The sequence below is a fragment of the Acanthochromis polyacanthus genome, chromosome 11, assembly GCF_021347895.1.
Source record: "Acanthochromis polyacanthus isolate Apoly-LR-REF ecotype Palm Island chromosome 11, KAUST_Apoly_ChrSc, whole genome shotgun sequence".
NCBI lineage: Eukaryota > Metazoa > Chordata > Actinopteri > Pomacentridae > Acanthochromis > Acanthochromis polyacanthus.
The window spans coordinates 14,424,502-14,440,913 of record NC_067123.1 but is presented as its reverse complement, the minus strand read 5'-3'; positions in this window follow the sequence as shown (position 1 = coordinate 14,440,913).

Here is a 16,412-nt window from a genome sequence, read left to right as displayed (position 1 = left end):
CATGACAAGCATTTCACTTGCATCAGACACTTTAAAGCAGACATTGCACCTCATTGCACTATTACACTTTTTAAAATACTGTTCTATTTACGACCTGTCCAGGGTGTCCCCTGCCTTCGCCCGAGTCAGCTGGGATAGGCTCCAGCACCTCCCCCGACCCTAGTGAGGATAAAGCGGTATATAGAGAATGGATGGATGGATGGATGTTCTATTTACTTGTAAATACATATTTAATACTTTTTGTACAGCTCGTTGTTTGGTTATACTATGTTGTCTTTGTTCTTGTTTTTGGAAGAACCAACAAAGTTTCATTGCAGAAATGCTTCGACAATAAACATCCTTGAATCTTTGAATCTGCAAAGACGTATAATCAAGGCTTCAGTGATGTATGTATATATGTATATCACAGAAATATGCACAGAAAAATAGACCAGTTTTCTAGTTATATGTTTTACGGGAAAGCTTAGACTTTGGAGTCTTGATCACTTCATCAATATTTTTATACCTGTACCAGCTGAGGAGTGCCTTTTAACTTTATCCCTTGAAAAGTCCACTCGAGTTTGTATTATCAGCTTACCTATATTGCATAAACTCTGTCAAACAGGTGAAATTTCACAATGCTGTGCTCGATCCAAAAACTAAAAATACAACTTTCCCAAAACAAAAGCTCACTGTCTTGTTTTGCTACAATCCTACATTGCACACTTGCAGCAGATGTACCTGCTGAAAAGATAAAGTCAGTGGCACATTTGCTCCACATTAGTTGCCATTAGCTACACATTCAATATAGGCCAAGTGTAAGATGGCCAACAACTATTGTTGAGAATTCTTAGTCTAATAGACTATAGTCTAAAAGATTGACACTTGCCTTTTTCCAGTTTACTGTTAATATGTTTGATGTGATCATTGATATATTTGTTGCTTTTGTAAAGATTTTAGAATTTTCCAAATGCTAGGTAAAAATAAGACCACACATAGGGTTTAATATAATGTGTAACTTAGAGACTGTAGCTTAAAATGTTACCTTTATCTATTCCAAAAATCAAAACTTCAGTTTATATTAAACTAGAAGAATTAGGAAACTGTCAAAATAAACCAAAATATTTGAAATCTGACACTAGACTGAAATAGAAGGCTACGATTGTATTTAAATTATTTATTCTGTCTTTTATTAGGTCTCCTCAGTCAACCGTGGTCCAATAATGTGGTCTTGACAAGTTTCTAGTCTGCATAATCACTCCTGTCACTGCAGACGAAGGGAAGACCATGAAGAATTTCCTCCAGAGTCATCATTGTCATTGTGTGGGGCCTTGTACTTAGCCCTGTCACCTGCAATTAATGTCAATGGAAAATTGTAACCCAGCTGACACTGAGTTTAACTCCATGACAGGCTGTCAGCAGCTGGGCTTTCTCCATCACTGTGTCTCCCTCTGTGGTTCATAAAAGGGGGTGTCTGAGAGATGGGAGGCTGATGCCTGTTTCTTCATAAAAATTAAATACGATATGTATTGATGCATACTAAAAAAAGTTAAATTGCATGAACAATAATAATAATATCTGAAATGCCTTTTGATAGTGACTGAAATATATATATATATATATATATATATATATATACACATACAGTGGGTACGGAAATGTTTTACTCTCTGTGTCATTGCAGCCATTTGCCAAAATCAAAAAAGTTCATTTTATTTCTCATTAATGTACACTCAGCACCCCATCTTGACAGAAAAAAACAGAAATGTAGAAATTTTTGCAAATGTATTTTAAAAAAAAACAACTAAAATATCACATGGTCAGAAGTATTCAGACCCTGTGCTCAGTATTGAGTAGAAGCACCCTTTTCAGCGAGTACAGCCATGAGTCTTCTTGGGAATGATGCAACAAGTTTTTCACACCTGGATTTGGGGATCCTCTGCCATTCTTCCTTGCAGATCCTCTCCAGTTCTGTCAGGTTGGATGGTGAACGTTGGTGGATAGCCATTATGAGGTCTCTCCGGAGACGCTCAATTGGGTTTAGGTCAGGGCTCTGGCTGGGCCAGTCAAGAACGGTCACAGAGTTGTTCTGAAGCCACTCCTTTGTTATTTCAGCTGTGTGCTTAGGGTCATTGTCCTGTTGAAAGGTGAACCTTCGGCCCAGTCTGAGGTCCTGAGCACTCTTGGAGAGGTTTTCCTCCACGATATCGCTGTACTTGGCCATGTTCATCTTTCCTTCAATTGCAACCAGTCGTCCTGTCCCTGCAGCTGAAAAACACCCCCACAACATGATGCTCCCACCACCATGTTTCACTGTAGGGATTGTATTGGGCAGGTGATGAGCAGTGCCTGGTTTTCTCCACACATAGCGCTTAGAATTAACACCAAAAAGTTCAATCTTGGTCTCATCAGACCACAGAATCTTATTTCTCATAGTCTGGGAGTCCTTCATGTGTTTTTTTGAAAACTCTATGCAGGCTTTAATGTGTCTTGCACTGAGGAGAGGCTTCCGTCGGGCCACTCTGCCATAAAGCCCCGACTGGTGGAGGGCTGCAGTGATAGTTGACTTTGTGGAACTTTCTCCGACAAGCCTGTTTAATGTTATTATGCAAGTATGATATTTGAGTAGTTCATTAGGTTCTGATGGAAGGAATTAAAAGAAAGTTTGATTGTAGCATTGTATGATTAGAGTCAGTATATGATTCGATTATTGAGTAATTTTATCCAATACTCCGAGTAGTATTACTACTTTTGTGACAAGCTATATAAAGCCAGTGTTTAAAGTTATTATGCAGTCACTTCTTAGACGCAATATGGGGAAGAAGAAAGACTTGACGAAAGACGAAAAGGACAGAATAACCAGGGAGTTGTCGGAAGGGAAGACAGTCCAGATTTCGCACCTACTCCACCGAGATCCCCGGACTATCACGAAATTTGTAGCTGCAAGTCAGCAGGGTCGAAAGAAGCGGGTTCAGAAGAAGTTCGCAAAGCTCACTAACCGCCAGTTGCGACAGATTCATCGACAAGTGGTCAAGACACCCCTGGCTTCAAGCAGACCCATCTTCGAGGCTTGTGACTTACCCAATATGAGTCGCGCAACAAGGTGCAAGGCCCTTCGATCAGCATCAAACGTGAAGTCAGCCACGAGAAAGCCACCTCTGAACAACAAACACAAGTCTCAACGGATGGAATGGGCCACGAAGTATATGAAAACAGACTTTTCGAAGGTGATCTTCACAGACGAGTGCCGGGCAACACTTGATGGTCCAGACGGATGGGCGCGAGGCTGGGTCAGCTCACAGCATGCAGCACCAACACGTCTCCGTCGTCAACAGGGAGGGGGAGGCGTCATGTTCTGGGGCGCCATTGTTGGGGACAGTCTGGTGTGTCTTGCCCGAGTAGAAGATGGCGTAAAGATCAACTCAGAGGGGTAGTGCAAGTTTCTGAACAAAACTTCTTTACTTGGTGGAAGAAGCAACCAGTGAGGATCCGGAAATCACTGATGTTCATGCACGACAACGCTCCATCACATGCTTCTGCATATACCAAAGACTGGCTCAAGAAACACGGCATCAAAGATGAACAGCAGATGTCATGGCCGCCTTGCTCTCCAGAGCTCAACCCCATCAAGAATCTGTGGTCCATTATCAAACAGTCTGTGTACGCAAACGGAAATCAGTACACCTCCAAGGATGAACTCTGGTGCATGGTGAAAGCTGCCGCAGATGGAGTAAGCAAAGAGACCATCAAAGAACTGACCAGTTCGGTTGACAGGCGTCTGATAGCTGTGATCCAGAAGAAAGGTGGATATGTCAGCAAGTGATCTCCTGAACATTGTGTACCAGTAAATGGGACTTGTTGCTGAATATTTATGGTTATTTGTTGGTCAATAAATATATTTTGGTTCGTTTTCAGTAGTTTTGGTTTCATCTTCGCCCGATAAATATAAAAACTCTGATCTGCATAATAACTTTAAACACTTCTTACATAGCATTTTCCTTAAATTATTCTAAAATACCTTTAATTTTTCCATATAAATATCACTGGGCTTTTTACAGTTTTAGTTCTTCAATATAAATCAAACTTCCAAATTTGAGCGAATGAACATTAATATTTCCTTCGATATTCTCTTATGACATACTTGCATAATAACTTTAAACAGGCTGCATCTCTGGAGCTCAGCCACAGTTATCTTTGGGTTCTTCTTTACCTCTCTCACCAAGGCTCTTCTCCCACGATTGCTCAGTTTGGCTGGACGGCCAGGTCTAGGAAGAGTTGTGGTCGTCCCAAACTTCTTCCATTTGAGGATTATGGAGGCCACTGTGCTCTTAGGAACCTTGAGTGCTGCACAAATTCTTTTGTAACCTTGGCCAGATCTGTGCCTTGCCACAATTCTGTCTCTGAGCTCCTTGGGCAGTTCCTTCAACCTCATTATTCTCATTTGCTCTGACATGCACTGTGAGCTGTAAGGTCTTATATAGACAGGTGTGTGCCTTTCCTAATCAAGTCCAATCAGTTTAATTAAACACAGCTGGACTCCAATAAAGAAGCAGAACCATCTGGAGGAGGATCAGAAGAAATGGACAGCATGTGAGTTAAATATGAATGTCGTTGCAAAGGGTCTGAATACTTCTGGCCATGTGATATTTCAGTTTTTCTTTTTTAATAAATTTGCAAAAATTTCTACATTTCTGTTTTTTCCTGTCAAGATGGGGCGCTGAGTGTACATTAATGAGAAATAAAGTGAACTTTTTTGATTTTGGCAAATGGCTGCAATGACAGAAAGTGAAAAATTTCAAGGGCTCTGAATACTTTCTGTACCCACTGTATGTGTGTGTGTATATATATATATATGGCAGCTCAATTCCTAGCCCTTTCATGTGCTAAAGCGTCTCTAGGCAAGATACCAAACACCAAGTTGCTCCCAATGGTTTTGCTGCGATTGATGTTTGAGTGTGTGGGTGAATTAGAAACACACTGTAAAGCACTTAAAGTACCTTTTAATCTAGGAAAGGGTAAAAGACTATGTTAATTCAGACCATTTACTATTACCACTTATGGAGTCATTTATGTAGGCTGTCAGGGAGATTCTTGACTGTGGTTTTTCAAAATAATAAAGGATTTGTAGTTTGTGTTGCCCAGTTAACACATATGAATAGTAGCCATCACGTGAGATAATGCGTCATCCCATCACAAACCCACCAATTTTTGTATTTTTTAAAAATTCGTTTTAAAATTTTCGTAAATCTTAAAGGAAACAACAGTAATATTGAAACATTATGCCTAGTTGGAGGAGAGATTCTGTATTTATACTAAGGATCACGATAATCGGCCGGGCCAATTATTGGCGCTGATATTTGGCATTTTTCTAAAAATGTGACTGCCGATAACAGATCCATTTAAAACTGGATTATTTTGTGTTCCGATTTCTGTCAGGCTCAGTGCAGGAAAGAGATGGAGACAGGTACGTAGCCACAGTTTTAACAGTTTATTTACAGAGAATTAGATACAGGAACTAAACCGGAAGATTCTACCCGAAGTAATTGACTGTGGAACTAGACAGATAGAATGACTCAACACTGTCTGTAGAGGAGAGCAGACTATATTAGAGATATTTACAAACCCACAGCAGGTATAACTCAGTAATTTGAAGTACCAAAAACAAGAACTATCAAGACAAAGGGTCAGATAAGCAACTACGAAGGAGTGACAACACTCACCGCGAAATCCCAAAAAATCCAACCAGAATTCCACTAGAATAATAATACTAATCTGAACAAGGAAACGGAACAATAAATATAGCTGGCGTACCAAGTAAATATACTAAAGAGTGACTACACTCATCAAGAGATACAGAAAACCAGCCAGGGAACTACTCGGATCTGAGCTAGACAATTGAACTAAGTGAGGGTGGTGTACCAAACGAATTTACAAAGAGTGACTACACTCACCGAGAAATATGGATTGCCAACCAGAGAACTACACTCCTCTGTTTTTTGTTCCTAAGAGCCCTGTAACAGTAAATTTCTCCTTTGTGAGCTCAATAAAGTCTATCTTATCTTATCTTATCTTATCTTATCTTATCTTAATAATAATAATAATACTAACCTGAGCTAGAAAAAGTAAAACAGGAAACAAAGTTGACGTATACTAAGGAGTGACTGCACTCAACAGAAAAGTACGAACTAGATTTCGTATTTGTATGCAAACTGTAGGGAATCAAGTTTGTCTTTTACCTCAAGCCTCAGTTGGCTTAGAATCAACTGCTCCAGAGTTTTCATGAGGTGTGAGGTAAGGACAATAGGTCTGTAGTCATTTAATTCAGCCGGACATTTGATTTTTGGTACCGGTAAAATACAGAATGTTTTCCATAGAGCAGGCACCTGCCCCAGCTGTAGACTCAGGTTGAAGATTCTGTGGAGAGGTTCACACAGTTGTGCAGCACAGTCTTTAAGCAGCCGTGGACACACAACATCTGGGCCAGCTGCTTTCCCAGAGCAAAGTCTCTCAAGCTCCAACATCCTCCCTGTCTCTGTGACAGAGAAGGGTACAGGTGCTAGAAGGGAAGTGGCTGCAGCTGTGGAGATGTGTAGGACACAGAGAAGGAGAAGAAGCTATAGTGGGGATTTCCATATGTTGAGGACAAGAAGGAGGAGCAACAGTGGAAGTCGGTGTGTCCACAGTGTCAAATGCGCTGAAGAACAGGTTGAGTTCATCAGCTCTTTCTACATCTCCCACTCTTGGCTCCCTTTTCTTTTTATTGTTGTGTCCAGAGATGGTACTGATTCCTCTCCACACATCACAGATGTTGCTGTGTTGAAAATTCCTCTCTATCTTCTTTTTGTATTCCATCCTTGCCATCTTCAGTCTCCTCTTCAACTCATGTTGCACTTCTGTCGAGCTTCCCTAGACCCTTGTGCCGTCAGAAACATGGGTGTAGCATGGCTAGGCTAGTCTTCAGTTACTGTACAGTACAAATTATCTCCCTCTCTTAAGTTAAGGAAATTAACAATCCATGGACAACAAACAGCTGCATAAAGAATTTTTTACAGCTTTCTCATTTTTTTTTCACTCTGTGCACCCAAAATCATGAACTCAACAACACTGTATTCATGTCTAAAGGAAAATTAAATCAATTTGCCCTTATGCACACATTCATATACAATTCACCAACCTAGCTACGTCAAGTGCATAGAACAGCTAACACGTGCAGCAGCTCGGTTGACATGACATGGAAATTCTATACAAATACACGGTTAAACATGTTATCAACTTAACCTTTTAAGAGCCAAAGTCACAATATTGCGACAAGCAACATTGCTGAACATAACAAGCCACAGCTTCAAATATAGTGCCTCATGCAGTTACTACTTTCTACCAAGAGATGGTGGACATCTGGAAATTCAATCTGAGCATCATTTCTGGGCATGTTTTCATTCAAAGTTTAGGAGTTTACAGAGTTTGAAAACCGAGACAAGACTCGTCGTCAGAGCATAACAGAGTGCAATTTTAGAGCGAGAAAACTCACCATACCGAGAGGTCTGGTCAACGCTGACAAAGTACTTTGTCAAATAATGGCTTACTCAGATTCTGAAGAGGAATATTAACCCTCTGATGAAGATGTTCAGTCGTCCAGTGAGAGAGAAAGTGCCGCTGCGTCTGTGTGTAACGGCAGCGGGTCGTGCACCATGACAGTCCACAAGCAGCACATAGTGGAGCTGATGCTTTGCTTCACGTGGTCCGGAGGGGCAGGAGGGGACATGTTGGTTAAAGCACCAGTGGTCAAAACACCGCTAATGGTGAGGGGGATAGCGGGGGTTGAAAAGAACCCGCGGAAATAGCAGCAGACACGGGAGAAAATGCACTGAAAAAACGGTGGAGGCTGCAGTGGTGTTCACAGCCCCATCGTAAATGACGATGATGATGGCTGGGTTTGCTTGACAGATGAGGAAGAGTTTCACAAGTGGATCAGAAATTTTGATAAGCCTGTTGGGTATCGTGGAGACAGGGATCTGACAAATTCTGAGCCAAACAATGCCATCTTGATCGATAAACATCAATAAAGTTATGTAATCCATATGTCCGCTGCCTGGTGACATCATAATATGCAAATTAGATGAGTGAATTTACTCCCATCACAAACTTTGGGTCATACTGATGATTTTTCTCATTCACAATTTGCCTTTATCTCCAACCATTTTCAAGTTACAACCTTTAGAAAAAAATTATATCGAAACTGAATATTTTATTGAAAAAACTCTGGCACCTAAAGGGTTAACACACATGAACATGTCTACCTCCGGTTGTTTTTAACTGTCACAAAAAGCATGCCAATTGGCGTGTATTTACACAGTAAATAAGTAATTTGCTATAACCGGCAGCAGCTAGTAGCCGATGCTAACGCTAGCATTTACTTACAGCAGCTTTGCTTGAGAAAGAAAACAAGATAGTTCCACTCCAACAAAAATGACAACCAAAAGTTCCAAAAATATTCTTCCACTCAGTGACATGAACAATGTTTAGACATATGACAGTAGTTATTTTCCCACAGATTCTTCCTGCGTCACATTTGCTAAGTGGTCAGCATCGCTCTGCATATAAAAAAAATGAACGAAGAAGAAAACAAGGAAGCGAGAGGCATTGCGACCACCCATGCACAAATAAAATGCACACTCTGCTGGTGAAAAAGAGGAACTACACTGACTAGTTGGAATATTGTGAATTACAGCAAGTGTGTGTAATTCATGCCTGTTACATAACATACACTCATTGGTCACTATATTAGTTACACCTGTTCAATTGCTTGTTAACACAAATACCTCATCAGCCAATCACATGGCCACATCTCAATGCATTTAGGCATGTGAACGTGGTCAAGACAACTTGCTGAAATTCAAACCAAGCATCAGAATGGGAAAGAAAGTTGATTTAAGGACTTTGAATGTGGTATGGTTGTTGGTGCCAGACAGGCTGGTCTGAGTATTTCAGAAACTGCTGATCTACTGCAATTTTCACGCACAACCATCTCTAAGGTTTACAGAGAATGATCTGAAAAATAGACAATATCCGGTGAGCAGCAGCAGTTGTTTGGAAGAAATACCTTGTTGATATGAGAGGTCAAAGGACAATGGGCAGCTGAGCATAGTTTAAACACCACAGCCTACCTGAGTATCATTGCTAACCATGTCCATCCCTTTATGACCCCAGTGTGCCCATCTTCTAGTGGACACTAGCAGCTGGATAATGCACCATGTCACAAAGCTCAAATCATCTCAAACTGGTTTCTTTAACATGAAAATCAGTTCATTGCACTCCAATGGCCTCCACAGTCACCTGATCTCAGTCCAATAGAGCACCTTTGGGATGTCATGGAACAGCAGATTGGCATTGTTGCGACATCCCTTCGAACTAACTGCCTAATCACACAGCTAACTAGCTGACTCACCCTAGTCTTCATGAGGCGTGGCGGTGGGTATTTATGAACTGTAGCCCGCTGGTTTCAGAAAAGGCGACCAGAAAAATGGCAACCACCCTACGACCACGGATGTGCTCCCGAGCAGCTTTAGGGAAAAGGGAAATGGGATGCTCCAGCCACCGTACCCCAACACTACAAATACGCCCCAGCGAAACCCAAAGGGGAAAGCGCTGCTAAACCTAAAAAGGGAACTTTCTCTACAATTATGCACACCTGGCTCAGCACTTACCAAACAGTCTCCTCAGCTGCCAACAGCATAAAAAAAAAACAAAGAAACTTGCACTGAAACACAAAACACCTCAAAGTACATTTCTCAGAGCACATTCAAAAAACCATTTTAAGATTTATCAAAGCTGAGATCAAGGGAAAACTCACATGCATCACCATGCTGAATTTTACCTGCACACAGCCCACCAACTGCAACAGCTCACACTGATGTGCACAGAAAAGTGCTCAATTCCAATTAGATTCTCCACAAAACTTACTTCAAGTAGAAGAAGCATACCAAATGGCCAAGTCACACCTGACAATGGACGAGCCCCCAATTTGTTACAACCAGCTCTGGATGTCGCAACAAAGGAGGAAATGTACGGAGGGTTTCAGTAAAACAAAAGATCATTTATTTATAAAGAAAGCAATGGGATGTGGTAGTTAGAATCAGTGATGTGTGAGGGTATGTGGTGGTAGTGGAGAATGCGTAGTGCGTGTTGTCAGTGTAAAACAAAACCGAATTCTACCAAAGACCCATGGCTGGCTGGAGATGTGGAGTAGATAGGGGAGGCAGCAAACAGTGGCAAAGCAGAGCAGAGCCAAAAAATGGCAGAGCCAGAGTGACAGGGCAGCAGGGCCAGCTGTGGCTCAGTCAGCTGGCTTATATAGCCTGATGCACTCCCCAGGTGTGGCTGGTTAATTGACGATAGCTCCGCCCAGCTGGAGACCTGCAAGCAGAGCAGTAAAAGACCAAGGCCCTGGGGCCGTAACAGGCATCATGGATGTGCAACCAGCACATCTGCAGCAACTGTATGATGCTATCATGTCAATATGGACCAAAATCGCTGAGGAATGTTTCTGTGATAAAAGACGTGATATTTGTAAAATGTTTTAATCTGAAAATATATTTATTTTGTCACGACTAGTCTGATATCAGTCACAATCTTGGCACAGGTTGAACACTTGCTGAATATCTGCCAAATGGTAAATATTACAATTTACCAATGTTCCCAAATAAGAAATACATATTGCTTGCAGGCCACAGAAAATAATGTGGTGGGCCATATTTGACTTGCCACCCTTGAGTTTGACATATGTGGCCTAGAGCATTTACCGTCTCCACAGTATATAATATTGAAGAAATGGAGTAGGTTTTTGGGGGAAGTTTCCCTTAAGGCTTGAGCTCCGAGTGACAAAAAAAAGAAAAGAAAATCCCCACTTGGCTGGTCAAGAGTCACAAACCTATGTTGCCAACTTGACAACTTTGTCACTAAACCTGGCAACTTTCCAGATCCTCCTGGCGACTTTTTTTTTTTTTCAAAAGTGACTAGCGACAAATCTAGTGACTGTTTCTGGTGTTTAGGAGACTCTGACATGAAGGCTCGGATAGTTCTGCAGTTACTGTCCTCAACAAGCAGCAGGTGCTGCTGTGAGCTCCTCACCGTCCCAAAGCACAGGCGGTCAGTCCAGTAACACCACAGTCGTCCCACTGTCTGATTAGAGGAAACCCACATCGCTCCATGGCCAGACAACAGATGAATCACGCATGCGCAAAGTCGCTGCAGATCCTGTCCCGGCTTACATATAAGATATAAGATAAGAGCGGGATATAAATGAAAATGTTTCTTCAAAAACATATTTTGGGTGTTTTATATTCACTTTTTGTCAATCCCACAACGTTATTCTTCTCTCTTCCAACATTGATTACAATTACACGCAAATGGAAAATTATGAAAATTAGGCGTGCAGGAATAACAACTGAAGGTATTTTATTTGCACTCGTTAAATAAAGGGCACCACCCTGCGTATGCAGGGAAATTAATAATTTAGGCAGAATCTCAATGAGATTCCTGTCGAAATACAGTTGATCAGTCTCATATCTGAAAGTCTAGAATTCTCGGTGAAATTGACCCGAAGTTCTCACACAATGAAACGCACAAGACGATGGACAATAGCAGACTCAATAAAACGGTAATTTGGACTAAAACCGATTCGTAAAAGAATAAACAGAGTGGCTGAATTTTGTTAATCAAGTGGTGAGTGACATCAACCCAGAAAATCAGAATCAGAGGAAGCTCAGCTGGTCTCTTACTTTAGTCGAACCGTCTGTTAGAGTCTCCTCCTGGCTGGGACGTGCGGGCCTTTAGATGACGCCTTACAATGACTGGGCTTGCTGGTCTGGAGCGGTGTATCGTCTTTATGGCAACGCAGTGCTGTCCTGCCATTGGAGCTCGGTTCGGTGAAAGGGAATCTGGGCCAGCAGATCTTCGGTGTTCACAGCTGAGGGAGCCAGTTGATGAAAGCCACTTGACTAAAAATGATGGCTCTCAGGCGTTAGCCGAGTAAAAGGAACAGATGGTGGTGGAGAGCCGCCAAAAGTTAGGAAAAATGGAAACTGGTTCTTAATCAGTTCTTGTCAAAAACCACGGATAAAAAGAATAAATTTGATGTTGAAAGTGAGCGAAAATGTCTAACTTAAATTACAAAAATTAAAGGATAAATAGTTACCAGAATTAACCAAAATTGTTCCAGAAACTCTGGAACAAACAAATTTCAGAAGACAAAGGAAAGGATGCATCTTTAGATAAGAGTATGAGAGGCTCCGGCATGGAGCTCCCTTGAGAGTGAAGGAAGGAAGAGACCGGGGACCTGGCGTGGCTGGCCTTTATCTGGCTAGGCGGACCATGGGCGGAGGAAAGAACTTTGGCGCGATTCTTTCCTACTACCGTATTTTCACGACTATAAGGCGCACATAAAAGTCTTAGATTTTCTTCAAATTGTGCGGCGCGCCCTATGGTGCAGTGCGCCCTGTGTGTGTGTGTTGTTGTTGTAAGGCGGACGTAGACCAGGTGGTTTTTTCCACGCATCACCATCGCTGTTGATCTGTGACTCTATGCGTGCCCATCTCACAGCCGATGTGAAAAAACAAGTGAAGCAAATGAACTCTGAGCTTGCTGTCATTCCGGGAGGCCTGACAAAGGAACTCCAACTGCTGGACATCGGTGTGAACCGGCCGTTCAAAGTAAGGCTGCGAGCGGCGTGGGAGCGATGGATGACCGATGGAGACCACAGTTTCACTAAGAGTGGAAGGCAGCGCCGGGCGAGTTACGCCACAATTTGTGAATGGATTGTAGATGCTTGGGCTAACGTGTCTGCTGGCACTGTTGTTCGAGCTTTCGCAAAAGCCGGCATCATTTCCGAGGCGCCGCACGGCACGGAAAGTGACTCTGACAGTGAAGAAAGTGAACCTGGCATGTTTGATGGAGGTTTAGCGCAGCTGTTCAATTCAGAAACAGAGGATGAGGACTTCCATGGGTTTGATTGATGACGATTACCGGTAAAAAAAAAAAAATGTGAATACCAAACTCAGTTTTGCTCCCGCTCTATTTTTAAATACGCACACTTGTGTGCTTGTTTTATCCGTGTGTTTTACCATCCCCGCGCCTATTGATGATTAAAAAAATGTTAGTACTTTGTAATCAATACTTAAATAAAGCACAACCAAACTCAGTTTTGCTCCAGCTCTATTTTTAAATACGCACACTTGTATGCTTGTGTGTGTGTTGTTGTTGTTGTAAGGCCGATGTAGTAGAGGACACCATGAGAACGTTAAAGGGGGAAGTGTGGGCGTGGATTGTATATAAAACCCTCGCCATATAATCAGGTGCGCCTTATGTGTGTGTTAAATACAGTAATGGCACACATAACTGAGACTGCGCCTTTTGGTACAGTGCGCCTTTTGGTCGTGAAAATACGGTAATATGACCCCTTCTTTGTCTTCAGAGGAGAGGGATGAGAGATGATCAAGAATGGATTAAAATATGTGATATTAAACACGCAAACGCGATCTGTCTATCTCTCATCATAATCCCATAATCCTGTTAAGCAAAAGTGACCACATATTCCCGATTATACAGGCTAACAAATACATGAGTTATTTAATTCAATAAAGCTATATGTGAATGTGCTCTAAATACTAAAACTATATGTCACAGTGAAGATATGATAACATGTCATACATATGGTAATGAATAACACAGTTTTCACCTTTTTCAAACTGAATAACACAAGATTCATAAATAATAAATGGGAAATCATTCTGGCATTATTGTGTTCTTCAACGTCAGTAGGGGGCACTGTGGGACTGTGGAAGAAATTGGATTAAACATCATATTTATTAACTGGACTTCTGTAAGAGATAGAAGTGTCATTTTTGGAAGTAATGCACAACAACATCTCACTACAACTTTGGTAATCATGAAAACACACAATACATCTCAGAAATATGAGTTTTGAAGATGTTCTGTTTCAGTTAAAGAAGGTGTGTCTCTACCATTCTCCAGCAGAGTCTTAAGACAGGTCGTAAAATTTTATGACCCTTATCCGATCTTGGAGGAAGGCAGAGATGGCATACCTGAGAATGGGAGGAAGATTTTGGATGAGTGTTGAGTAAAAGAAACATTCACAGCTTAAAGTGATAGTTATTGTCTTTCAAAAAGGTTCTTCCAAGGTGTTGATGTTTTTGCAGGGAACTCCATCTCTCCTGCAGAAGGTCTATACGTATTTTTAAAAATATTTTTTGGGTCCCACCCCCTAGTTTTTTTCCTTTTATGAAGCACAGTAACTACCCAAAGTTTCATAGAAATATATGCATATTTTTTGGTAGCTCAATTGGCTGGAATGTTTTCATAGAGTAAATATTCAGTGGTCGGTCATTGCCTGTGTGTTTAACACTGTATTATATATTATAATATAGTTTTATTTGATTTAATTGTTTGTATTACATAACTGTATGCCAATGTATGGCTTGCATGCTTTATTTTTCTTGGTGCTGACTGCCACGGAGATGTACACATTCAGGCTCCTGGGGCTTTCCATCGAGCTCGATGGATGCCAAAGATTATATACAGTCTAACGATATACATCTTTCGCTGCCAGTTTCGACTGACTGCACGGGAACTTTCGTCTCTTGGCCAGTTGAACATGTTTGTGATAAAGGTCTACTTAAAGGCCTGGTTCACATATGCAGCATCTGCTCCACAGAATGATTTGAAGCTGCTGTCTGAGCTGGAGAGCTACAAGGAACAAAATGAAGCTGTTGCAAAAGCTGCAATAAAATCATTTTCTGGACACTTGTGGCGCCAAAGTGAAATCCTGATCGGTCTAGCATTTTTTGACAATGTAGTATCGGCTGAGGTGACGTCAGCCATGGTACAGGCCCTTGACAAGAAAACAACTTCTCATCTTCGACACGTTGCCTTCAATCCTACAGTACCTCAAAAGCAGTTTTCTGATTTTATATCACAACACACCAAACAGCTTTTTACAGCCTTGAACATACCACACCAATTCCTTATGAACAATCCAGATACATGGAGCAGTTACGATGACTATACTGATGGCCAACAGAAAGTGAGAAGTCTGAAAGTTGTCAATGATGCAGCTGAGCGAGGGGTGACCTTGATTCAGGCGTTCAATGGAGTCCTGACTAATCAAGAAGAACAGAAACAGTTCTTGTTGCAAGTTGTAGAGAAACACCGCCGTGACTTTCCAAACTGTAACAAATCCACCTTGACCGCTCCCGCTGTAGCTATGTATACTGACAATTAATGTGTGGAAAACTGTGGATAAATAATATACATTGTGTCATCTCTGAACAGTTAACACTTTATTAATCTGTGTATGTTCAAACATCACTTGTTGACTTTTCAATTAACTGCAAGTGTTTGATTTTGATGAGTTTTTATGTTATGTGTTATGTTTCTTATATTAAATTTAAGAGGAGGTTTTCAGAATATTACACATAATTTTGTAACTTTGGTATGGTTTGAGCTACCAGTAAAAAATATTTTAATACATTCAAACTTTGGCATTTTTTTTCCATTTCACATTATGAACACATTTAATGGGTGGGACAATAAAAATAAGAAAATGTATTTTTTTGTGGCACCCTAATATGTGTGTGTGTGTGTGTGTGTGTGTGTGTGTGTGTGTGTGTGTGTGTGTGTGTGTGTGTGTGTGTGTGTATATATATATATATATATATGTCAGGGTAGAGACTGCGATTTGGTAGAATTGGAGTTTCTACCAGTAGAGATTGCGATTGGAGTCTCTACCAGTAGAGATTGCAATTGGAGTCTCTACCAGTAGAGTTTGCGATTGTAATCTCTACCAGTAGAGATGGAACTTTAAATCTGACCCCTGACCCTAACCTTAACTAACCCTGACCTTTAAATCTGACCCCTCCCCTGACCCTAACCTTAACTGACCCTGACCTTTTAATCTAACCCTGCCCTGACCCCTGACACTAACCTGAAAAGTCTAACCTTAGCCCTGACAAATCTCTACTGGTAGGACTGGAGTTTCTACTGGTAGAGATTGCGATCGCAATCTCTACTGGTAGAAACTCCAATTCTACCAAATCGCAGTCTCTATCCTGACATATATATGCATATAAATACACACACACAGACACACACAGACACACACACACATATATATATATATATATATATATATTTCTAATATATATATTGGAGTCTATCTATATATTTCTAATATCCAATATATATATTTCTACTGGTAGAGATTGCGATCGCAATCTCTACCAGTAGAAACTCCAGTCCGACCAGTAGAGATTTGTCAGGGCTAAGGTTAGACTTTTAAGGTTAGTGTCAGGGGTCAGGGCAGGGGTTAGATTAAAAGGTGGGGCGGCATGGCTCAGTGGGTAGAGTGGCCGTCTTGTTGC